This window comes from Herpailurus yagouaroundi, unplaced genomic scaffold (genome assembly GCF_014898765.1).
Source record: "Herpailurus yagouaroundi ecotype Mexico unplaced genomic scaffold, PumYag 141, whole genome shotgun sequence".
Classification (NCBI taxonomy): Eukaryota; Metazoa; Chordata; class Mammalia; order Carnivora; family Felidae; genus Herpailurus; species Herpailurus yagouaroundi.
Genome location: NW_024412396.1, coordinates 25,493,974 through 25,519,363, shown reverse-complemented (window position 1 = coordinate 25,519,363; position 25,390 = coordinate 25,493,974). Strand labels below are relative to the sequence as shown.

Sequence of the window (25,390 nt, the reverse complement as noted above, 5' to 3'; positions counted from 1 at the left end):
AGAAAATCAGACAAAAATTATAGAAAATGCTTTGGATATTTTTTCTATAAAGAGGAATTGAAAATGGCCTGTCTGATAGTTATGTCATCAAGAAGAAATGTGTTCATTAGTTTGTTGGAGAGTGGAATTATAATTCATTTAGTAAGAGCCAATCAACTAATGGTAATAATCCAGTGTAGCAGGGTAAATCAATAATTCTGAAGAAAGTGATGAATACAGTATGCTAAAATTTTGAGTAAAATCAAATAGATATTATTAACAACCAAGGAAAATAAAGGTTGACTGATAGGAGTAAGGGAACAAGAGCAAAGACAAATGAAGGATACAAATTTGCGTTGGATTATAGATGTATTGGTGGAAAAATAGTTCTTTTTCTGTGTTGGATTCTATTTTCTCAATCAAATATGAAGTGAAATCATTATCTGAAAGTACATGATGGTAGGAAAGGGAGGTGGTTAGAATTTGGAAGATAAAGGAAAAGGCACCAACAGAAAAATAGTAGGTTTCCTTGGCAGTGCTATTTATTTGTGCTTGCCATTGTGAATTAACAGTGAAACCGATACTTTCCCATAGCTACATCCAGCAGTTTGATAGCAGGTGCAGAGATGAAAACCCTGCATTCAAGGATGAGAGTGGTTGAGTGGACAAGAGACTTCTGAATGTTTTCAATGAGGTCACTTTAATAATATCTCAATTTATACAGACTGAGTGAAAATGGAAGTGCAGGTAAGAGGGTACCGACCGATAAATGGAGAAAATGAATACAAGTAGAATAAATAAGTTGGGACCAGTAAATAAGAAGTGGTGGTTGGAAAGAAAAATGTTTAAAATAAACCTTTTGAAAATAGAACACAATCTGTCTACCCCCCTAGATCTGCGGGATACAGGCAAACATTAGCCTGGACAGACAGTTACATCTTAGATAAGGTCAAGAGGTGAACAGAAGTAAAAGATTGAACATTTATGGACTGCTAATTAACTGATTCAGGGCTTCCACGGGTGCAGTATTTTAAACCTGATCCTCACAAAGGGGATGAAAGCTAAGACCTAATTAGAACATGTCCAAGATGGTAAGGAAATTAGAGTTCAGGTGATAATGTATAAACCGGGATAGTGGTTTCTGGAAATTATAAATATTTATATTTATATTCATATTCATATTTATTTATATTTATATTTACACAATAAATAACAGTAAACAGTGGGATTTGAAATGGTTGTGTCATTGGGCAAAGGGGGCTATTAGTTCAAACTTGTTATTATGGGTTCCTGGAACCATTAGTCTGTTTTATAGTGCAAAATCATATAACACTGTTGAGGAGGAATGTAGTAGCGCAAGTTTCCCCCTAGGTCCTGAGGCAAGTTTTTAAAACTATACAATCAGAAGTAAAATAGGCATAGTTTCAAATCCTTAGTATGTAACTTAATTGCTATGAGAATCACATGACGTTAAGCCAAGGAGTTTTCATTTGCTAAGAAAAAAAATAATAAAGAAAAATATAGGGAACATCGGTGATCACTCCTGTATTGTTAGGGTAATGTAAAAGTTAAAGACTAAGGAAATGAGGTATATAGGAAAGTATCTACAGAATCAACATTACTTTCCTTTCTTGCATTTCTTCTCATTGGACCTATGCCCCACCCCTACTTCTCCCCTTTATCCCACTACCACCAGCCTAATCATAATGATAACTTTAATAATTGACAAATATGGCATCAATATTTGATAGCTTGGCTCATAGTGAGTTTTCTAAATAATTATCTATTGAATTACAAAAATGTATAGTTATGAATACGTAAAATCCTCAGATCCAGTCATTGCAACTTCTGTACCTGTTACCAATACCATCTTTATTATTTAGAAAGATGCTAAAAATGGTTCTTTGACAATCTGGATAGACAACTGTTGGTACGTTAGTTTCTCTTTTCATTTTTCTAACTTAAAAAGGAACTATACAGAGCCGGTACAATGTCTATAGCATGTAACAAATAGGTGGATGATACCGTTTTTCTGCTTTGTAAATTCTTATCAGCTCTCTTGATTGTTTACTAAGCTCCCACAAAGAACATGACATTTTCTTCAAAGCTGATGAATCAGCACTGTTGGATGAAAGGATGACCTAAAACATGAGTACTCTACAAAGGGGGAGGCGGGGAAGAAAAAGCTTTTAGCCAAGATTATTCATTCTCCTTTTCATTACTTTTGTCTTTGGGGTGCTCGCAATCAGACATTGTCTTTGCTTTGCCTGAATTCATAAAATGCTCTCTTAGCACTGCTAGTATTATTCTTGCTATTTAACTTTTATTCTTCTGTTGATGCCTTAGAAATCATAAATGTAGTACATTTCTACAAAGAAGAGGGTTAATTGAACTCTTCCTTTGTTTCCAAAGAAAAAAATTGATAATCATAAAATTTTATAAAAACATTTTTTAGGAATGGACTGCTTTCTAAATCTTAAAATTCAGGCGGGAAAGTGCTTTATGTTCGATCATAAAATATTATCAGTACATGCATTCATTTTCATGATTTATACAAATTTAATCATCCCTTTTTCTGCTAGTAATTAACATATACCTGAATTCAAATTATGCTTTAAATAGCAAAATATCATCTGTGAACTTTCTTTGCTAATATGATCTGAAATTACTCTATTTAAATTTTAGTGATATAAACCCAGGGTTCTAGAATGACTATGCTCATTACTTGATGTTACTTATTGACCTGCTCTGAAGGTGCATGTTTTCATTTAGAACACCACTGTCAGGAAAATGTTACTTCTTGCCTGTTCAAGAAAAAAAAATATGAGAATTATAAAATAAACTTGAAAATACTCAAGTCAGAGAAAATCCGGTACACAGGCTAGTTTTATAGAGAATGACTGTATTAGCAAATGGCTTCACTCTCAGTCGCAGTGAAATTTTCACCTGGGGGTGACATTTTTGACTACATACAAATGGATTTCTTTCATTTGGAACCTTAAAAACAGAAGCAATGATAACTTATCTAACCCAGTTTAGTAATCAGACGGTTTTTGTTGTATTTGTTTTGCTTGTTTCTTTTCTTTTTAGTAGTTTTCCTTTGGTCTTTTGCTTTGCCTGATGAATCAAACTGTACTTTACTTCTTTTTTTTTAATTTTTTAAATGTACTTCACTTCTTTAATTTGGTTAAAAACTTCTTCAGTGGAGCTCTTGGATCATTGATTATTGGAAAAACGCTTATATAATATGAAATCTTTGATAGGTAGCACAGCAGGAAGGGCATCAGGACCCTTGAGTGTCTGGAGCAATTTCAAGAATAGTATAACCAGATGAAAACAAAACAAAGACTCCAAAATACAAACTCTCTTACCAGTATTTTTTGACTGGTCAGTATGTGGTAGGAGTTGTGCAGGGGTAGATTGGGATGATGTGTTAGAAGAAGGTATAATAACATCTGTAAAAATAGATAACAATCATCCAAATTACTTTCCTCTGAGACAGACTTTGGATTGGTCATAATCTGCTTCCCTGATAAGGACTGGAGTCAAGACTTATATAAAATTAAGACTATATAAGATTGCATGACTAGTATTTCCTTCTGGACTTTTTCCTTGGATCCTAAATGGCCAAAATTGTAGTCAAGAGTCTTGGCAACATGGATATGCTTTAAGAATTCAGGAATTACCCAAGCTTCCTATAAGCATAAGCAAAATATTAGCTTTCCATGGTCTGATTTTTAAATTATTTTCTAAAATTCTGTTTGCTGTTTTTTTCCCCCATAGGGAAGTCTCATTTAATTCTTTGTTTATTTAAGTCCAAATTCTAGAACACAACTCAAGTTCCACTACTCAGCCTCTGCTATCGTAACTTTGGTCCTGGAACAATTTCTGCTTTACATTTCCACTGGTTGCATTTATTTTGGGGCTTTTTAATTGGAGGTCTTTTGTTTCTATTAGAAATATAAGCTGTCTCCTTTACCAACTCCTCCAGAGAGCTCTAAGAAACTCTTGACTTGTCTTCAGACCAAAGGCCCCCAAAATTAGACATGATATCTTTTTTAAAAAATTTTTTTCTAATGTTTATTTTTGAGAGAGAGAGACAGGGTATGAGCGGGGGAGGGGCAGAGAAAGACACACAATCTGAACCAGGCTGAAGGCTCTGAGCTGTCAGCACAGAGCCTGATGTGGGGCTCAAACTCACAAACCACAAGATCATAACCTGAGCCAAAGTTAGACGCTTAACTGAATGAGCCGCCCAGGTACCCCAACGTGATATATTTAAGATACATTGCTTTATCTACAGAGAAGAGTTGCCACTAACGCAAATTTTGGCCAAAGTCCAGTAGAAGCTTCATTCTGACTATCTTTTATGGTCTACTCTGATACTCCAGTGGTTTTTGAACCTTAGGTCCAGTGACCTATGTTGTTTCTGCCTACTCTGATTTGCTGATGGAAAAAAAATTGTGTGTGTGTGTGTGTGTGTGTGTGTGTGTGTGTGTGTGCTGGAAATTTATTTATTTGTTTTTAAATATAATTTATTGTCAAGTTAGCTAACATGCAGTGTATACAATGTGCTCTTGGCTTCAGGAGTAGATTCCTATGATTCATCACTTACATACAACACCCAGTGTGCACCCCAACAAGTGCCCTTCTCAGTGCCCATCAAACTGAAGGGGCAGGGGAGTACCCATCAAACTAAAGTGGCAGGAGAGAGGGGGAAAATGGGTGATGGGCATTGAGAATGGAAAAAAATTCTGAATCTCAAATTTTGAATGAAGCACACATCTAAGCTGAATAGCTCAAAGTATGTAATTCCTTTGGGAAAATAGAGACTAGCCTCCTTTATTCTTCACTCCACTGAAAGACAACTACCACCCTTTTCTCATTACTGTCTTATAGAGTACACATAAGAGCATCTAACATGTAAAAGCCGCCACTCATACCCAAACTGTGATGGCCCAGCAGAAAAATATTCTTGAACATTTTTTTTTAATTTTTTTTTCAACGTTTATTTATTTTTGGGACAGAGAGAGACAGAGCATGAACGGGGGGAGGGGCAGAGAGAGAGGGAGACACAGAATCAGAAACAGGCTCCAGGCTCTGAGCCATCAGCCCAGAGCCTGACGCGGGGCTCGAACTCACGGACCGCAAGATCGCGACCTGGCTGAAGTCGGGCGCTTAACCGACTGCGCCACCCAGGCGCCCCATTGAACATTTAACATTCGTTAATGCTTACTGTCTCTCCATCTTTGTTGTTAATACAAAGGTACTACAGAATTCTCAATTCATTAATTTCCCTTAATAAGCCATTTTATTCATCTTTTTAAAATCTTTTAATGACCTTTCTCCTAGTACTTAATCATAGCTTATGGCACAGACCTGTAAAAGCAATTATGAGACAAAACATGTTTGGCAGCCTTGTCATTATCTCATGAGTTAAGAAAGGTCAGACTCTCAATACTTGGATGCAAATCTCCAAAGAAAAGCCAGGTGTTCATGGATAAAGCACTCGGGATTCACATGGAGCAACTCTGCCCTTTGAGGCAGAGCAGCACATTCTTGATAAGACAGTCAGTAAATCCCTGCCTCCCGGCCCGTCCAGTAAAGCAGGTGAGGAGAAGAAAATGCTTATGAATGTATACATTAAAAGGAATGAAAAATGGAGATCGGCAACTTTTAAAAACATGGGCTCTTCCACAAAAGTAAAATAATTTGAACTGGTAAGGTATGGAGTTGTTTACACAACATGGTGACTCTAGTCATCTCTCTCTCTTCTAATCTTCACAAGGGAAAAGAGAGAACGGCAGGTATTCAAACTGATTAATTACACTCACATGCCTCCCCAGAGTCACATCATGGTGATAGATGTCTGGGTAGTGCTGAAGCCCTCTAATTAGGGCTGACTGAATATGGTAGATTAAAATTCTAAACATTAGGCTTTGGGGAAAAACTCCAGCCCCCATTCAATTTTCATTAGCTTAGAGTCACTGCATATATTCAAAGTCATCTGAGAAATATTTATAGGCTTTCTGAGAAATATAGCTGCATCCCAGGAATGCTGAAATTTGACAATTATTTTAAATCCTTAAACTGACTGGATTCTTTCAGTAGCACCCTCGGTGCAGAGGCAGTGCTTTTAAAACTTTAAAATAATTGGAGAAAAAGAGAACATTTACAAAAATTATTGTGTGTATTTTGTCTGATCCTTAGTTTTAAAGCCTTAACCCAGTTTTCCTAAGTTAGAGATTAACGCTTTATGTGGGTTGTTTACTCTTCTAAAGCAAAAATCCCATTTCTTAAATATGTTAGCCTTGAACACATTATTTAGTGTAGAAAAACAACCCAAGTTTTATCTGCTTTTAGTTTCCAACTTTTTCAAAGGGGAAATTTTATTTCAGTACATAATATATATATAAATTTAAGAAAATAATGTAATTAGAATACTAAGTAAAGAAAAAAATTAAGTAAAGAAAACAATTTCAGCAGGCCATTGAGAGTTATTGTTAGTAACTTGTAAATTTAACTCAGTAAACAGGTTTAGTAAACACTGGTTTGTATTTTTAACAAAGTCATGAGAGACGATATTGTCTCTCGTGGTCAGTTCCATGCCTGCCTATTTTTCTTCCTCAGCCTGAATTCCAAGAGGGCAAGACTGCTTAAATAAATTCAATAATATGAATGGAAGGGTTGGGTGGAGGGAAAGTACAAGGAGGGAGTCCTTAATCTCAAATCTGCTCCCACCTCTAAAAGTTCCCATTGGCAGAACTCTTGGACACCGTCCCGCCTCCGAGATGCACAGAGCCTCAAGCAAGAATTCCTATTAGTGAACTAATCTCAAGTTTGAAGACTATCACTTGCTTGTCAGCTGAAAGTCTAATGAAAAACGTCATGGGCAAAATGACAACCTGAAGGTGGGGAAAATGAAAATCAAGCCTTGAGCATGTAGCAAAATAAAATAAATAGCTTCCCCATTTGGTTCTAGTTGTCCTCTTTGCATTTGGAGGCATCAATTTTTATTGGCATTTTTGTATTGGTTTTCAGCTCTACACTTTTGTATGGCAGTGGTGTGTAAGAGGAGCCTTCTCCCACACGTCTTGTACATTCTCCCTGATTTTATGGTTGAGACAGATCAGGAATGGGCATTTTTCTCTGCTTCTTTTACCATTCTGATGATTTTAGGTTAATAGAGAAAGTAGTGATCTTGTTACTGCGGATAGCAGATGTCTACCAATGTAAAGGCATGTTTATGCCATGTCTGATCTCAAGACAATGCTGGGAAAGAGATCTGAGCACCAAATGGTATGAATTAAGAGTGAAAGGTGTCCCAAGACACAAAGGTTTTATGCACAATTACAGAGAAACTAGGTCAGGTTGTGTCTTCTTGCTTGTAATTTATGTTTGGTTAAATTCTATTATCCCTCTCCTTCCCCTTCTGTTTTTTTATCTTTGCCAGAAAAGCCCTACAAATCCCTTGGTTAGAATGTTCCTATTCCTTGCTGCCAAGTTATCATCATTCTTTAGGCTTTTCAGTTACTATTTATCCAAAAATTTGAAACCACCTACAAAAACATTTTCTATTCCATTTTAAGGGCGATTTAGCTACTATTGGTATCAAGTTAGGACTATGTTTATTTAAAAATCATCGGAGCTCAGTAGGTGGCTCAGTCGGTTAAGCATCTGACTTTGGTTTCGGCTTGGGTCATGATCTCACGGCTTATGAGTTCAAGTCCCACATCGGGCTCCGTGCTGACAGCACAGAGCCTGCATAGTATTCCCTCTCTAGCTCTCTATCTGCCACTCTGTCTCCCTCTCTCAAAAATAAATAAAAATTTTTTTTAAAAGTAAATAAAAATAAAAATCACAGCAAGCAAACATATCAGTGGCTTAATCAACATCTGCTTTTCTTTTTCTCACATGTAGAAGTCTTGAGGTAAGCAAGCCATCCAACTATGTTTATGCCAGTCTCCTGGGTGAAATCTCCAAAAGTCAGGTTAGTTTATCTTGTCGTTCTCCTAGGAGTGGTTTGTATCCCTAAAGTCTTATAGCCTAAAAGAGTTACTCTGATTCCAGATATCACACATGTTCAAGGAGAGAGTGGGGGAAGTAGAAGGAGCAAAGGACACACATCATCTTTCTGAGGAAGATTCCCATCTGCTTGTATCCCATTGGCCACACCTTAGTCATATAGTATATGTGACTGCAGGTGGGTTGAGATATGCAAGGCCCAACTAAAATTGGGAATTCTATTGCTGTGATAAAGGGTAAAAAAGATTTTGGAGACAACAAGCAGTCTCTGGTATCTTCTACTGGATATTAAATTTTTTTAAACTAAGAAACTTGCAATTAGCAGGTAATAAATGCTCTAGTTTCTGACTCTACTTTTAACTAGTCCTATTTAAAAGGTAAGTTAAGGGACCCCTGGGTGGCTCAGTCAGTTAGGTGTCCGACTTCAGCTCACATCATGATCTCGTGGTTCAGGAATTTGAGCCCCGCATCCAGCTGTGTGCTGACAGCTCAGAGCCTGGAGCCTCCTTCGGATTCTGTGCCTATGTCTCTCTCTCTCTGCCCCTCTCACATTTGTGCTCTCTCTCTCTCTCTCTCTCTCAAAAATAAATAAACATTTAAAAACTTAAAAATAAATAAAAAGTAAGTTAATTAATCACTCTAAGCTTTAGATGTCTTAATAGCAAAATAGGGAAAATAATGACATCATTCTCAGAAGATTATTGTGAGAATTGATCAAGCCATAGTATAAAGCCCTGTGCACTATATGTGTTTAACAGGTGTTATTGTCCCTTTCCTATAACTTCTTTCTTATATGCTAGTTTGTAGTCCTACAGGAGCTTTAATAAGTATATAAAATTGATTAACACTGTCCAGTGGAAAAATCATGCAAGCCCAAACTGGGAGTATATTTCAGTATGCTGGTACCCACATTAAAAGAAAATAATAACAGGATGAAATTACATTAATATCTTTTAAAATTTAACCTTATATAGTCAAAATGCTATCATTTCAACATGAAGTCAATATAAAACCATTGAGATAATTTTCAGTTTTTATATACTAAATTTTCAAAATTGCTCTGCATTTTATACATATAACCGTCTCAATTTGGACTAGAAACATTTGAGTTTCGATAGTCACATATGGCTAGTGACTACTTGTTAGGCCGTGCAGTCTATACCCCTAAACGTTATTTGAAGCAAAAGAATGCTGATTTTTTTTGACACCTTGAATATTTGCAAGCCAATAGCTAAAATACTCCAAGTAAAAACTTCCTAATTATAAACACAATAGAGAAACAAAATGCTCTTTGATGAGTTAGAACTGGCAAAAGGAAGATTGGGTACACACCTGAAGATGAAAAGCTTCTTTCCTTTTTTTAACGTTTATTTATTTTTGAGACCGAGAGAGACAGAGCATGAACGGGGGAGGGTCAGAGAGAGGGAGACACAGAATCCGAAACAGGCTCCAGGCTCTGAGCTGTCAGCACAGAGCCGACCCGGTGGCTCGAACTCACCAACCGTGAGATCATGACCTTAGCCGAAGTCGGACGCTTAACCGACTGAGCCACCCAGGCCCCCCGAAGATGAAAAGCTTCTTATATATGAAATGGAGAGCAAAAATTTTAAAAATACTGAATGTGTGCTTGTTCCATCCACTGAATCTCCAATTGAGTTATTCTCAATTTATTTAGTGTGTGTTCGCTTTTGTATTCAAATACAAATGCAAACTTGTTTTACTCCATTAATAATAAGAAAAAATCAATGAGATTTTAATGATCCTCAATAAAACTTTAGTTATTAGAAGCAAGTTTTTCATCTCAACATTAAGGCTACACAGTGATAATTAGTTGTTAATATTATAAGTGATTATGTAAAATAGGGCACAGAATCAATGGTATTGAACATAATTCAGTTGTACCACTGAGTAGGAAGACTTCTATCAACACTCAATTTTTGTCACTGCTGACAAAATCCATGCGTTTGAATCATTGTACTACCTCAAAAACGAAAAGAAATGAATACAATTAAAATGCAGACAACTAACTCATGAATTTTTATGGCAATTTAATGATCAGTTTAATATTTTTATGATAAAATTAATTGATTTATGTTTAAAATTTATCAGAAAATTAGAATAAGATTCTTCTAGAATTTTTTTTTTTACCAACCTGGTATTTCTTGTTTTGCGTATGAAGAAACTAAGGCTCAAGGAAAGTAAGTTAATTTCCCCCTAAATAACTGCTTTGTGTCAGAAGTACTAAGTTCTAAAACTAAATAAGAAATCAATATGAATTCCAAGAATCCTAATTTTTAATAAATGTATGAAAGACAAATTATCATTCCAAGTTGCAGTTGTAGGCTGGGACACGTGCCACGCCCCTGCTCTTTCCACGCATGCTCATCTTAAGCCCTCCACATGCACATGCACTGACAATTTTCAGTTTCCTTGGGACATTCACAAAAATAATCTGAGATTTCAGTGAAGTCAGAGGAAGTGCTTTCATTCTAGGGTTTAAAAGTCTCTATATTGGCTTAAAACAACGGAACTCTGGGAGTCCAGAAGTTCAAAGTCAAGAGGTCAGCAGGACCACAGTCCATCAGCTAGCTCTAGCAAGGATCCTCCCCATCTCCTCCAGCCTCTGATGGTTGCCTAGTCTGCAGCAGCAAAACTCTGTCTGCTTCTGTCCTCACATGGCTTCTTTCCTGTGACTGTGTGCCCTTTCCTGTCCCATATAAGGACATTCATATTGGATTTAGGGTCCATTTTAATCCAGTATGATCCCATTCTAAAACTTACATCTGCAGTGAATTACATTCACAGGTGCCAGGGATTGTGATTTAGACATATCTTTTTGGGGGACACTATTCAGTGTACTAAGGAACCCAAAAGGTTTTATTTGTACGACTTACTTTACAAAACAAAATGACACGTTATAGATCATGGTAATGTGGTTGTGATTTCCATTAGAAGAAGGGAATATTATTCTACTGTTATCTCTCAACAATTTGATTACCTTTCTTCCCAGCAACCAATCAACTCCAAGTCCTCAGATTTCCCATCACCAACACATCTCAAATGCTAGAGATACTGCATAAGTGAATGCTTTCTCTCTACCTGCATCTCACCCCAATTCACTTCATGTGGGAATCTTATTAATGTGATACTCTAGCAAGCCAAGAATTATCATTCCCCTAAGAACTACCTCCAAAGGGGGTTTTTGACATTTGTCTGACTAGTGTTCCAACTTTAGTGTCCTGTTTATAGAATTTGCTCCCTTAGACCGCTTCTATTATCAATGTCCATCAGAAGCAAACCCTGTAACAGGATTTAAGTACAAGAAGTTTGTTTGAGAGGTAGAGGGAAGCCTTGTAGGAAAGCTGGGGAGGAAAGGCAGCTAGTGAAAGGTTCATTATCAAGGGATGATTGGAGCTTAACACATGGAGAAACTTGAGAAACGGAGGACGACACACATCTCAGCATTAATTGACCCTAGAGGCAAGCGGCCTTGGGTCTTTATACAATCCACTACCCCTGCCCTCCAGCCTTTGATTAAGGATTATTTCCTGGGCTTGCTGCCCATGAAGGCTGTGTGCCATTTCGTGCCTTCTGGGGAAAACAAAAACAAAAACAAAAGCAAGTCTGGTTGATTAGGATTAAGTTATAGCTCACTGAAGTAGTATGACTCTAGGGATGTGAGCATATGGCAATGAAGCATCTGCTACACTGATGCTGTAAACTTTTCTTTATGTCCTCAAAGTTTGTTCTTCTCTACCTGTACTGCCACTGTCCTCAGATAAAAATATCACATTTTTTTGCCATCTTTTTAAACTGGGATTTTCTCAAAGTGTAAGCCAGAAAAGGACTATTTTTGTCAACCTCTTTGCATTAGTCTCAGTAACTGACAGAGTACTTAGCACATAATGAGCTCTCAAAAATACTAATTAAAATCAATTAATGTTATTTCAAGCAATGGACTCTCTTGTGATCAACGGAATTGGTGATTCTGTCTCCGTAGACAATAGGTGGCATTTTCTGCCTACCTGCTATTATCTCTGCATTCAAACGAAACGGGAAATAAAGATTTCCTATTGACACTTCAAAAGTGTTGAGAATTTAGAATATTCATAAGGGAAGGTTTTGGAGTTTTTGTTTAATATCTGGCTTATTTGGGGAAGAGTAAATATTCTCCATATATATAGCTTTTAAGAAAGTGCAGAAAACAGGGGCACCTGGGTGGCTCAGTTGGTTAGGCATCTGACTTTGGCTCAGGTCATGATCTTGTGGTTCATGAGTCCAAGCCCTGCATCAGGCTCTGTGTTGACAGCTCAAAGCCTGGGAGCCTGGTTCCGATTCTGTGTCTCTCTCTGCCCCTCCCCTGCTTATCTTCTCCCTCAAAAATAAGTAAATAAACATTAAAAAACAAGAAACTGCAGAAAACAAAGTAGCAGAACCTTTGGTAGAGAAGTGGTACAAGGAAGCTAAATATAATTTGGGCAAGTATGGATTGGGATACCCAAAGAAAAATGATATACACAACACAATGACTATTTCTTTCTCATGCGTCACACATACATAGAATACCAATTATGTCTACAATTAAAGATAAATTCCTAGAGAAAAAAATATATTCTATCCCTTATCATTTTTTTAAAGGGACTGCACCCTGTCATATACATATCTCCATGTTATGGTACTTTTACTACCATACACGAGGAATTAAAGCCTTACTTACTTGAATTCAGATGTCGTTACATTAGTCCAATACATTTGGATATCACAATGGATAAAAACCAGGCAAAATTAACACTCCTCAACATTTAAATCTCATTGCAGTCCTCTCTCCTGACTCTGCTCTTAGAAAAGAGATGTATGAGGCCCCTGGGTGGCTCAGTTGGTTAAATGCCTGACTTCAGCTCAGGTCACGATCCCATGGTTCATGAATTCAAGCCCTGTGTCAGATTCTGCACTGACAGTGAGGAGTCTGCTTCAGATTCTGTCTCCCTCTCTCTCTAGGCCCCTCCCCTTCTCATGCTAGTGCTCTCTTTCTCAAAAGTAAATAAACAAACAAACAAACAAACAAAGGAGCAAACGTTAAAAGAAGAGATATAGATCCTCCATAAACTTAAAACTGATTTATGTTAACTTTCCATGTGTGCATGTGTGTGTGTGTGTGTGTGTGTGTGTGTGTGTGTGTGTGTGTATTTTCATATCAATGTTTGGAGATTGATTCATAAGAAAGTACAAAAAAAAAAAAACTACTATTAAGATATATTTCCAGCATTGGGCACTAAACCAAGCCCAGAAAAGATGTTTAATAGTTATTTGTTGAATGAATTGTTCTAGGTTTTTACTCAAATTTTTCTTAGTACAGTTACAGGAAATATCGATGAAACCAAAACCTTCCTGACATTATAGAAAAAAGCAGAAAAGATCTCCTGGGATATGTTTTTAAACCTGAATAATACTAATGGACATTTTATTTTTTATGCCTTCATAGCTGCAATGAAAGATGAGAAAAATTACTAAAATATATATAAATATATATTTATATTTTATTTATATATATTTATATATATAAATATAAATAAATATTTATTTATATTTATATATAAAATAAATATACTACCATCCTAGATATCGTTTATTGTTAAACTAAACATCATAACACTATTTACCTGGTATAAATGTGAAGGAGGTTTTTTATCTAGTTAGCTGATTGTCAGAAATTTGCAGCAAATATATCTGAAGAAGAATATTACACTAAATAGAATGCATTAGGATATTTCCTTTTGCTAAATCAACAATTTCCAAAGAAATTCACGGTGATCTATTTAACAGACTAATGATATAATTTGTTCAATGTTGTGTGAATTACAACGTGATCTAATAAAAGTGACTCGCATATTGACCATGGAACTAATATTTGATAGATGCTTGAAAATTCAGCTTTATGCTTTCGACACAAGGGAGGTTTTATCTGAGGTCAAGTTAATAGTATGCTATAATGATATGGTATCCTGGTGAACCTCCACTTGTATTATCCTCAGCCAATAACACCAGTTTCTGAAGTTAAAGTTTCTCAAATCACCCAGGCCACTTCCTTCAGTGTAGTACATCACTTGTAGAGTTTCAGTAAGTGCTCCTAACACCCATGCCACCTTACCTTGGCTCCCTCATCCTGCAAGATCTAACTACCAGACAGCAGGGGAATAGGATTTGGTATGTGGGGATCTTCAGTTTGTTTATTCGAGTAGCTAAAAGTAAAAAAAAAAAAAAAAGGTATAGTCAATTTCCTAGGGCTTCCATAGCAAATGACCAGAAAATGAGTGGCTTTAAATAATATAATTTTTTATCTCACGCTTCTGGAAGCCAGAAGTCAGAAGTCTGAAATCAAGGTGTCAACAGAGTCTGTTCCTTCTGGAGGCTTAGATCCTTAGGCTTAGAGAATCCATCCCATGCCTCCCTTCTAGTTTCTATGGTTTCTGGCAATCCTTGGCGTTACTGGTATATAGCCATATGACTCCAATCAGTGCCTCAGTCTTTACATTGCTTTTTCTTCTCTACTTCTATGTCGTCCCCTCCTCTGTCTGAAATTTGCCTTTCTGTCATAAGGAAATTTGTCATTGGGCATAGTGGCCACATATATAATCTAGGATAATCCTTTCAATTCAAGGTAACATTCATAGGCGCCGGTGTTTAGAATGTGGGCATATCTTTCGGAGGGCCACAATTCAACCTACTACAAAGAGGTTGTTAAAACCAAAATAGGAAAAGTTAATGAGCCAAGAATTATTATAATTATTAGACAACAACATTATTTCTCTTACATGTTCTGCTGAATTTGCAGTCATAAAAGAGGGGTTATACAAATATTTGGAAAGGAGAAAGGAGTTTGGGGATAAAGTACTCCTTCAGATACTTTGAAAATGAGTATTTTTGTGGCATAATGAGTTGGCATATTTCTGCATATGAGAGAGATAATGTGTATATGTGTGTGTCTATGAAAGAGATGGTCAAAAGAGGAATATTTAATCCTAATAAAAAGCTGACAACGGCAAAGAGCTGGATCCTGTAATAATGAAGAAATATGCTGAGCTATGGGCTAAGAGAGAAGGTTTTTAGAAAAGTTTTTTAGAGCAAGGTTAAAAGTTTTTTAGAGGAAGGTTAAAATTTGGTAGTTTGTGTCTTTGATGTTGATTACCATTCAAGGAAGATAATTGAGTCTTTTTTTTACACTGTGAAGAAAAAATACTTGAATAACCAATATGGGAAATCCAGGGACAAATTTTTTAAAAAGATTAGTTCCCATTTTCAAAGGCATACTTGTTATCATAATAGCTTAGTACTTGCTATACTAGGATCATCATTTAAGGAAGGACATTTTCTTACTTCAATTTTTTCTTTCATCAAACTAATACATAAACATAGTTTAAAAAGTTGAATGCATGTCAGTTAAAATGCACATTGGTAATGTGCTTTTTGCTCACGCTTAGAAAGCATCCTAAAATGAGGGTAAACCTAAAAAAGGGCTAAGCATACTGGAACAAAAAGGAGAGAGAGAGGACCAACAGTAGATAAAGGAGACTAGACATGACAACAGAATTTTGGAAAATTGAAAGTAGATGAAAGATGACTATGTGACTTAGGACACTGGAAACTGTTGACATCTAAAGCTCTAAAGTATACATTCAGTTAGACTCAAGGTGATACAGACTAAAGAACTCCCAAACTTCTCAGGAATCAAAGACATAAAGCCGAAAATGGTTAAAAGTTTTTATGAAGAACAGCTGGGCTCCTAGATCCTTTCCTATCCCATTTCAAGGAGGACATTGGGTACTCTGAACCAAGAGACACTTGGGAGAATCGAGGGGTTCTGTATATGTGAAAATCTACCTGGCCTTCTCTCTCCCCGCATACTGCTTCAGAAAGGTAGACAGCTAGACTTCTACTCCCAGAGAAGAGATTGGGAAATTCATCTCAGGAAACCTGACAAGACCCAAGAAAAAAATGTACATAAACCTGTAACTGGGGATCTTACAGCAAGGTCTTTTGTTTTCAAGCCACACCCACAGATGGAGTTTCTGGTATGCTTGTTGAAAGCCAAAGATTGATGATATTTGAGGAAAGTACCCGAACTGGCAGAAAGAAATCAAATCATATAGTAATAAAAGTAGGGTCTGAAAAAACTGAGTTGCAAACGTTGCAAGGAGGAAGCAGAAGTAAATTCGGACATGAAGGAATTTAATGTTTTCAGAGGAATGAAAGAAGAGATTGGACTCAAAATAAAAACTGAAAGCAGTAAAACAAACAATCATAAAACGAGAAAGAACTCTTGGAATAAAAAAAAAGATGATAGTAGATGTTTATATAAAAGAAACAATAGAAAGTTTGCAAATTAAGTTGAGAAAAATGTCACAAAATTGAAACAAATCGACAAAGATGAAATAGGAAAAATGTAAGCTGATGTAGAAGATTAATCTAAAGGATTCCACATCTGATTCACAATGGTTTCTGAAAAGAGAGAAGATGAAAAGTGGGATCTCCTTATTATCGAAGAAGTAATTTTTTTTTTTCAGGCCAAAAGCCAAGAGTTTCAAAATTAGAAGTTTCTTTAAGTGCCCAGAATAATAAATGAAGTGCACATACACACACACTCCCAACATCCTGAAACCAAAGAAACCAAACCAAAACAAAACACACCACGAGAAAGAACAAAGAAAAGATGAGTGTTATCAGATTTCTTAACATCTGCAAAAGAAGCTAAAAGACACGTCCTCAGTTTCAGAGGAAAAACAATATTTCAAACTTAGTTACTGTTTAATCATCAAGCTGTAAGGTAAGACTGAGTCTATTATAATATTTTCAGACATGAGAGGACTCAAAAAACTGTGTTCTGTGTACCATTTGGCAGAAAGCCTCTAGAGGATGTGCTCCATACAAAAGCTATCGTAAAACAAGAAAAAGGAAAACCATGACATCCAGGAATCTAAGAGGCTCTTATATAGAAAGAAATGAAAGGCAATTCTAGACCATCAGAAAGGAAGATGCCAATATACAGGCTGGGCAACAGGACCTGGAGCTAGCAAACCATGCTGGATCAGGGGAGGCATATCCCTCAGAGGAGGGATAACTTCCAGGAGGGGAGGCAAGAGCAGAGAAGACATGTAAGAGAAACTGATAGATTTCCTGATGGGTTGGAATGTTTTATGAAAAGGCTTCCTGTTTTGTCAGAGATTTTGTAGATACATTTCTTTTTTTTTTTAATGTTTATTTGAGACAGAAAGAGATAGAGAGCAAGCAGGGGAGGGGTAGAAAAAGAGTGTGTGGAGGAGCAGAGAGAGAGAGAGAAAAAGCCCTGTCTGTTTACAGCCCAACATGAGGCTTGAACCCATGAACCACGAGATCATGACCTGAGCTGAAATCACTAGTCAGACGCTTAACTGACTGAGCCACCCAGGCACCCCTGTAGATAAATTTCTAATGGGTTTCTCTTTTAATTCAATTTTGTTTAGATTGGGTTTCTCTAAGACTGCGAGTCTTAACAAATATGTAAATATTGGACTGGTATAATGGTGGTGCAATTGTTGAAAACAAAAATATGGAGCTCTTTGAATCTAGGTTGTGCAGAGGAAAGTGAAAACAATGGCACCTTAGGGCCATCTGCAGTCCCTGTTATGCAGTAGTAAAGCTTCTTGTTACACTGTCTCAGGCTCTCTCCTGGCTCAGACCACATGTCCAGTGAGACTCTGTCCTCTGAGTTATGGCCATAAAATGCTAGAATACTGAGTGCCTTTTCTACTTGGCAAGTCCTTCATTAATGTACTATAAGAAAAAGACAACTTCAAACCCAGCTGGACCAACTGGAAGTAAATAGGGAAAAGCACCACAGTTCTATAATTTTGCTAAAGGATGTACTTGCTGTCTGTGCTCAGTGTCCAAAACAATCAATGGTCATTTATGAATAATCAAAGTTAAATATTCTGCCTAAAGTTAGTGAACTGATCAGGAATCTACATATTTTTGGAAATTTGGGATGGGAGTGGGGAAGATTCACATCACCAGTAGAACCTACTTTCAGATCTTTGTTGAGCATTGAATACATCCTGCTTGACAATGGTGATAATGTCTTCCATTATTGGACCCTCAGACCCACCATTTATAAGCCATTTATTAACTAAACTACAAACAAACACGCTTTCTAGGCCACAATATCCTCATCTATAATCTGTACAATCACCTGAAAAAATTATGTTTACATGTAATATAATCAATAAATGCCCATAGACATGTACTTTAGAACTGATGAGATTGTGGGAATTTATGGTTATTTTTATTGGGTTTTAGGTATCTGGCCACTGTTGTGTGTAGTTTACTTAATCAATATTTCCTCCCTACTGGCCCTCCCAAAGGACTCCTACCTCCCACATCCATGATCTCTACTGTAGAGTTGGGCCTAGGTAGTCATATTTGCAATTTTTGGCCCTTTCTCTACGTGATTGACTCGAGATTGGATCCATATCTAGTTTGCTGAGCCAATAACAGTCTCTCAAAAATCCTCATTTTAAGAGTTATAGGTAACTGGATAGGTCTTCCATTAAAGTTTGGCCAAATGTGTTCCTATTGTGTGTTATGAAGTGTTCAGTTATTAAGATAAATACACTTTTATTATCTTTCTTTAACTAAATTTCTGCTTCATAAAGCAAACAAATTCCCTTAGTAAATTTTATATATATTAAATTATAGTTTAATTTGCTAAATTTATTTCTTAAACATTTATTAAATTATAGTTTATTAAATTTATTTCTTAAACATTTATTAAAATACAGTTTCTATGGGGCAATCATATTTAACCTGTATTACAATAAATATTTTATAGATATGCAACGTGCCAACTATATTGATTATTTCTACAATGAATGCTATGTCAATGTTTACACTGATATAAATTTTATCTTGTATGAAATATGACAATGGATAATGAATTGGTAGAATGAAAAGCTTTACTTATCTCAAATATCACAAATAAAGAAGACTAGTATTATACTACAAATCTCTCACAGAAAATCTCTCTACTTATATGACTATTTCTACTTCTAGTTCTAAATAAGATAAAAATAAAAAGACAGTCTTCTTATTTCTGATTCTAATTCTGATTTAAATTTAGTCCACTGAAAGAAGTTAATAAGAGATATAAAACACCTTCTGGCTACTAGCAGATATAAATAAGAAGTAATTACTCTCAATAGCAATTTAGTGCTATAATTTCATTTCTATTTATACATTGGTTCATAAAATCAAGTAAAAAATACTTTAATGTATTCCTGAAATTGCTCATTAAATTATTATTTATTAAGGCACTGAAGTACCTATGATGCTGAATTTATCATACACTCTAAAGTTCTAAAGTGAATTCAGAGGGGAAAGCATAATTGAGATCAAGATGTGAAGGTTTGTAATTCCAAATGGTTTCTGATAAATGCAATTACCATAATCTGGAAGGTGAGTTAAAAGCTTATTCATTTGGATCATAAGACTTTTCCCTTTGCTCTTTTATGGCACGGTTCTCTATTATTTTGCCATTTGTTATTTTGATAAATGGAAGAGGTTATTTAGAAATAGCAGAGATATTTGGGGCAATGGGCATGAGTAAATTTTAATCAAGTACATGTACCACTAGTGGTTTTCCCACTACCAAGGCTATTTGAGATCATAGTCTGTCCTGTGGTCTGTGATGGTGATTTCTCATTACAGTTAATTTTACTTGCAGTTAACTTTATCTTCTTAAGGATAGCTGAGATGATTTTTCTACACTTAATCAAAAATTTTTGGTGAGACAAACATTTGTCATTTTTGAGGCACTAGACTTAGAGTATTAAAAAGGCATGTACCGTACCCTTAATAATCTCAGAGTTTAATTAAGGGAGATATGAAATCAGTTAATTACAGTACAGGAAAGATTCATATGTACATGATTCTGGGAGCCCTAATTCCCCTCCCCCATGTGATTGTGTTGAAGATAGGGACTTTAAGGAACTGATTAAGATTAAATGAGGTCATAAGGTTGGAACCATCATCTAGTGGATCTGGTGCCCTTACAAGAAGAGGAAGAGAGGCGTGCCTGGGTGGCTTAGTTGGTTAAGCATCTGACTTTGGTTCAGGTCATGATCTCGCAGTTTGTGAGTTCAAGCCCCACGTCAGGCTCTGTGTTGAGAGCTCAGAGTCTAGAGCCTGCTTCAGATTCTGTGACTCCCTCTCTCTCTGCCTCTACCCCGCTTGCTCCCTGTCTCTCTCTCTGAAAAATGAATACACATTAAGAAAAAAAAAATTAAGAGGAAAAGACACTAGAGGTCCCTCTCTGTCATGTGGAGGTGACCATCTGCAAACCATGAAGAGAACATGACTCTGTTGTCACCATGACCTTTAACTTCCACCATCCAGAACTCTGAGAAAATAAATTCTGTTATTTGAGCCAGCCAGTCTGTGTTATTTTATTTTGGCATATTAGGCTGACTAATATACACAGAATAAGAAAAGTTAACCCTGGGTGGAGGAATGGACATGATATGAAACTACACAGTAGGTGACTATGGTAGGTAAAATGATGCCCAAAGGTATTTGCATCTCGTTCTTGAAACTTGAGAATGTTACTTTATATGGAAAAGGGGATTGAGCTGATAAGATCAAGTCAAATATGTAGAGATGGGAAGGTTAATTTAGATTACCCCATTGAGCCCGATTTGAAGATGCTGCACTGCTTGTTTTAAAGATGGAGGAAGGAGTCAAGTAGCAAGGAATACAGGTTATACTGCAAAAATGGAGAAGGCATGGGAATAGATTGTCCCCTAGAATCTCCAAGTGGAATATAGTCTTGCTAAAACTTTGATTTTAGTCTCAAAAGACCCATTTCAGTTCAGACTTCTGACCTCCAGAATGGCAAGATAATAAATTTGATTTGTTTTAAACCACTAAGTCTGTGGTCACATGTTACATCAGCAATAAGAAACTAATACAGTGGCCTTTGAACTGACTTTGGAAGGCAGAATTGACTTTTTGATTTTTTAAATCTTATTAATTAAATTCCCATATCTGGATTTTGAAATCCTTACTGCCCCCAAAACACAGTTACCTAGAATATAAGAATATGCAGAGATTCCCTTTTCAGCCATTGCTACTCTCTCCAGGTCATTTATGTTGTCTGCTCCAAAAGTGCAGGAAGTTACTTCCCTCTGTACTTCCATAATTCGTGGTGCACAATCAGCACTACATATTGGCATTGCTACTTTGCATGTCTACGTTTATTGGTAGACTGTGATTCCTTTGGAACAGAGAAATCTCTTTATATCCCCATCATTTACTAGTAAATAACAAATGTTGCTCAATGAACATTTATTGGCAATATGATACGGGTCCCTGGGTGGCTCAGTCAGTTAAGCATTTGATTCTTCATGTCAGCTCAGATCATGATCTCATGGTTTGTGGAATTGAGCCCCATGTTGGGCTGTGAGCTGACAGGGATTCTCTCTCTCTCTTTGCCCCTCCACACTCTCTTTCTCTCTCAAAATGAATCAATTACTTAAATTAAAAAAGAAAAAAAATTCTCTTTCTCTTCCTCTGTCCCTCTCCTCTGCTTGTGCTCTTTCTCTGAAAAAAAAAATTAAAAATATGATAAATGATAAATGAATGACAACTATTGTAATGACCATTTCCATATTGATTATATTCTCAGAGAAAAATCATTTTAATTGTACAAGGAGAAAAATGCCAATATCCAATAATGTATATATAAAATTTTAAATTCTGAATTGAGAATGACATGTGGCCAAAGAAGATTTCACATGAAGAATAAACAGCAGGCATGATAAGAAACAGTAGCATGTGCCTTCCATTCAGTTCAATAACATGCAAATAAAGACTTTCAGCAATAACCAGTCCTCCACACAGAATCCAGCCAGGACATATTGTTGGTACTGTTCACACACTGTTCAGAGCAAGTGACTTGAAAGGAAGAGTTTTTGGAATTTAATGGTAATGGTTTGAACTTTTTTTTTTTGTTGTTTTAAATGTTAATTTATTTATTTTGAGAGAGAGAGAGAGAGAGAGAGAACAGGGGAGGGGTGGAGAGAGAGAAAAGAGAGAATTCCAAGCTGACTCTGCACCATCAGCACCAAGCCCGACGCGGAACTCCAACTCACGAACCAAGATATCATGTCCTGAGACAAAATCAAGAGTCAGGAGCTTACCTGACTGAGCCCCCAGGCGCACCTGACCTTCTTTATTATCAGAATGATTAGAATTTTCATGACTTTGACTAATTACTCGTGTTAATTACTTAACTATTTTATGTATATACTTGACAAAGTAACATGATTTGCTCTCTAATTAATGTAAAGAATTTTACTGTTTCCAGAATCTTCTCTATCAGCAATAACATCAGATTTATGAGAGATAATCTCATTAATATTAATAGAATTTTTGCACATAAATCGCATCATGTATCACTGATAGACAAGAGGTTGGTGAAAACTCTAAAAAACTCATGTGCCAAGGACATTAGTGAAAATGGATGATATCAAGGGATAGAAACCTTATTAAAGCATGACCAGCTAAATTATGTCCACCAGTATTAAGAAATAATTGTCATTATATCACAGATAAAATGGCCTTTTGTAGAGAAATGAAATAGATTCTAGACCTTCTTCCTATTTGGGGGAAAGCACTGCAGTGGTACCTGCAAATAGAAAAATCACTGAATGTATTATTTGGCATAAAATATTTCTGACAGCTGTCTGATTTCTTTTGAAAATATCTATTTTCATGCTTTTTAATTTATGCATTTAAATGGGAGGGGGACTTCAACTGAGGGCTTACTCGCCTAAATAGTTCAATCTAATTCTGAGTAGCTACTTTTTGCTCTACTTAGAAAACCTCACTGCAATAGTATAGGCAGCACCGGTAGCAGCAAGGGTAAAAATGGTATTATTTCCATGGTAATAGTGATTTTCGTCAACAAGCAAGGTTAACCTTAGGCTGAGCAGGGCAAAAGATTCATGAGGCAGCACCTATTTCAGCTTGAGAATTACCTGTCTATTGCACAAATAGTCCCCTCTGCATGCATTAACTGAAAATATTTAATTGGTAACAAAGAGGAATTAATGTTCTAACCTGCAGTGAAGAGATAACCATTTCCTTTTTCTCTTTTTTATAAAAAAAAAAAAAACTATGCTAATGTTTTAAAATTTTTAATGGTTTTATTTATTTTTGAGAGAGAAAGAGAGAGACAGAGAGAGACAGAGACAGAACATGAGTGGGGGAGGGGCAGAAAGAGAGAGAGGGAGACACAGAATCTGAAGCAGGCTCCAGGCTCTGAGCTGTCAGCATAGAGCCCAACACAGGACTGGCACTTGTGAACCATGAGATCATGACCTGAGCCAAAGTTGGAGCCACCCAAGTGTCCCAAAAAACTATGATGATTTTTCCTCTGAATCAAAGCATTTGTATATAATTTTTATTAAACATCCTATCAATGCAACTTTGAATGAAAAATAATATCTTGAAGAAGACAAGTTAGGGGCCAACATGGCGGAGAAGTAGGGGATCCAAAATTCGCTCATCTCTCAAAGCAGTGCTGAAGCTAAAGGACTTTAAACTCTGAGAGTCTGGGAGACAAAGATGCAGTGGCTTCCAGGGACCTACAGGGACAACCTGATGGACCATAGGTGTGTGACTGTGAACTGGGAAAGATACAGTGAACAGAGGGGAGGGATCCCCTTCTGTGAAGAGACAGAAGAAAGAGAAAGAGAGGCTGGGGAAGCATAGCACTGTACCTGGACAAGAGAAAAACCATGGACCAGGACGGAGAAAGGCCCAGTCTCTGAGGGCCTTTTTCCAGACTGGATCCGGCTGTTCTGATTGTGCATATGGGGGTAGGCAGGCATCCCCGGGCTCATTGACTAGGCCAGGGGCACAGTCCGCAGTAGGAGAAAGCAATCCTCTCCCTGGAGTGCTGTGGCACAGAACAAAGCCTTCCTGCCTCCTCCAACTGGGGACCACATATCAGGTGGCATGGAGCGGTGCTTCACCAGTATTGGGGCATGCAGAGTGAGAGTTTGAATCCCAGCCAAGCACTGGAGCATGGGAGTAGGTAGAGTGGGACAAACAGCCTCGTTTGCACCTGCAGCATAGTGAGGACTGCTCCAATAGAGTGGGACACCAGGTCTGCGGAGGAGAGACTGGGGTGTTGTCATTTTCTCCCCACCACCACCAAGGTGGGACCTCAGGTATTGGACAGTGGGGCCTACAGTGGAGGCAGGACCCACCTACACCAAACCGCGCTCCTCCATACTTGGTAACTGCTATCTACTGGAGAGGGATTGACGCTGACAAACAAGGAAGCCCCTGCTCTAGACCAGTGCTGTTGTATTGCCTGGTTTAATTCTTGGAAAATTCTTATTATACAGATATATTCTTTCTTTCCTCCTTCTTATCTCTTCTCTCCTCTAGTCTGGTTATTCTGGTTGTTGATTTGGTTTAAGCAGACATATTTAATCTATTCTCTTGATACATGTTCCACATCTCCTTCTTTATTCTCCTTTCTCTCTCTCTGGATTAAGCCATATAGTTCTCTGTCTGGTCAATTTATATATTTTTATTTTTCCTTGCCTATCATTTCTCTCTTTGTATGGGATAAGGACTCTTCCATCAGCACTGCTTCCACCCTGTTTTTTACTTGTAGCTGGTGTTTTTTGTTAGTTGGGTTTTTTTTTTGTTTGTTTGTTTGTGTGTTTGTGTGTTTGTGTGTTTTTGTTTTCTGTTTGTTTGTTTTCCTTTCCAGGGATACTTCAAGGAACAAATCAAAGCACACCTAGTGGAGGGTTTAATATATCTCTACAAGTAGGGAGATAAAGTAACCAAAGTCACAACAATGGAAATCAAAAACACCTCTTGAAGGGTCAGGCACTGGACAGTGTATGACCCCTTCTTAATATAGTAGTGCTCACAGGTGAAGGGCACCTAACAGGCTTTTCAAACACAGGGAAAGAAAACTAGCCAAAATGACAAAACAGAATTCTCCTCAAAAGAAATTCCAGGAAGAGATGACAGCTAAAAATTTGCACAAAACAGATATAAACAATATAACTGAACAAGAATTTAGAATAATAGTCATAAGATTAATCACTGGACTTGAAAAAAAAGCATAGAAGACAGGAGAGAATCTATTGCTGCAGTGATCAAGGAACTAAAAAAATAGTCATGATGAATTAAAAAATGCTATAAATGAAGTGCAAAATAAAATAGAGGGGGTGACAGTGAAAACTGAAGAGGCAGAGGGGAGAACAGGTGAAATAGAAGATAAAATTATGGAAAAAGATGAAGCTGACTAAAAGAGAGATACAAAATTCTG

The 25,390-nt window shown here is 36.8% G+C and overlaps 1 long non-coding RNA gene across 1 annotated transcript; it reads left to right on the top strand.

The window, feature by feature from the left end:
* The first annotated feature begins 10,195 nt into the window (after nt 1-10,195).
* LOC121031285 (uncharacterized) lies at nt 10,196-23,659 on the top strand. The gene is made up of 4 exons (XR_005790648.1): nt 10,196-10,206; nt 10,559-10,565; nt 12,450-12,453; nt 23,558-23,659. It is a non-coding gene; the product is annotated as an uncharacterized LOC121031285 (long non-coding RNA).
* The last annotated feature ends 1,731 nt before the right edge of the window (nt 23,660-25,390 follow it).